We start from the raw sequence: 1,802 nt of genomic DNA on the forward strand, positions 1-1,802 counted from the left end.
GGGCATAAGCCAGGGATGTGTCCTGTCTCCATACCTTTTCAACCTGTATGCAGAACAGATTATCCAGGAGGCTGGGCTCTATGAGGAGAAATGTGGTGTCAGGATTGGTGGAAGATCTATCCAGTCTGCATTATGCAGATGACGCTTGCTGCAGAGGGTCAAGGACTGCAGGTTTCAATATGGATTGAGACTCAATATCAAGAAGACAAAGATTCTTATCACTGGACCAATTGGTTGCATCAAGATGGATGATGAAGAGATTGAGATTGTTCACAGCTTTAGTTTGCTTGGCTACACAGTCAACATTCTTGGCACCAGCATCCAGGAAATTAAAAGGTGTATTGCCATGGGAAAGTCTGCTGTTAGGGACCTCTCTAAAGTACTGAAGAGAAATGGTGTCTCTCTGGAGACTAAGGTGCGTCTGATACAGGTTATGGTCTTTGCAATCACTTCTTATGCATCAGAGAGTTGGACAATGTCTAGGGAGTATAGAAGAAGAATTGATGCCTTTGAGCTGTGGTGCTGGAGAAGAGTATTGAGGGCACCAGGGACTGCTAAGAAAGCAAACAGATTCATGCTGGAGAGGGTTAAACCGGGTTGCTCCTTGGAGGCAAGGATCCTGAGGTTTTGTCTGACATATTTTGGACATGTTGTAAGGAGGAACCGGTCCTTGGAGAGAGACATCATGCTTGGGAGGGCAGAGGGATGGTGCAGGAGGGGAAGGCCCTCTATGAGGTAGATTGATTCAGTGGCTGGGGTTACTGGGGTGGGTATGTCGCAGACAGTGAGGTTGGCACAGCATAGAGCAGGGTTTAGGGCTGTTGTACACAGGGTGGCTATGAGTCACAAGCAACTCAACAGCACATAACAACAACAACAACAGACCAATAGGCAATATTATGATAGATGAGAAAATATTGAAACTGAGTTTACACATTTCTGAAAACCAATGCATCTTTTTTTTTACATTTTCTATTAGTTTATTTACAAAATCTGAATACATTTTTTTCAAGAACAAATTCTTTTCATTTCCCTCACCCCTACAACCGTCAAATTGTACAACCCCATGATTAATCCCTCTCTCCCCCTGCACATCGTCATCCCTCTGCTTCCAACTTCGCCTATCCCTCTTGGATCCTTATACTCATTCTATAATATATTTTATAATACAAAAAAATTATACAATATTTATCCTTGTGGGACTGAGCCAGCCCAAATGTCCAACCACAAATGAATAGATTGAGAAATTATGGCACATCCTACAATGGAATACTAGGTAGCAATCAGGAGCAATGACTTTGTAAATTATTACCTAACTTGGGAGGGACTAGAGAGCATTATGCTCAGTGAACTAGTTGTGTTTTGATACATACCACCCCAAAACTTCAAAAGACAACTAGTTTGCCTTTCTACGAAGATGGCGCCGAAAGCAAAGAAGGAAGCCCCTGTCCCTCCCAAAACTGAAGCCAAAGCAAAGGCGTTAAAGGCCAAGAAGGCAGTCCTGAAGGGCGTCCACAGCCAAAAAAAAAAAAAAAAAAAGAAGAAGATCCGCACGTCACCCACCTTCTAGTGGCCTAAGACACTGAGAATCCGAGGGCAAGCCCAAATATCCCTGGAAAAGCGTTCCCAGGAGAAACAAGCTTGACCACTATGCCATCATCAAATTTCCCCTGACCACTGAGTTAGCCATGAAGAAGATAGAAGATAACAACACACTTGTGTTCATTGTGGATGTCAAGGCCAACAAGCACCAAATTAAACAAGCTGTAAAGAAGCTCTATGACATTGATGTGGCTAAGGTC

Source organism: Elephantulus edwardii, unplaced genomic scaffold (assembly GCF_000299155.1).
Source record: "Elephantulus edwardii isolate Elephantulus edwardi_28Jun2011 unplaced genomic scaffold, EleEdw1.0 scaffold00152, whole genome shotgun sequence".
NCBI classification, from domain to species: Eukaryota; Metazoa; Chordata; class Mammalia; order Macroscelidea; family Macroscelididae; genus Elephantulus; species Elephantulus edwardii.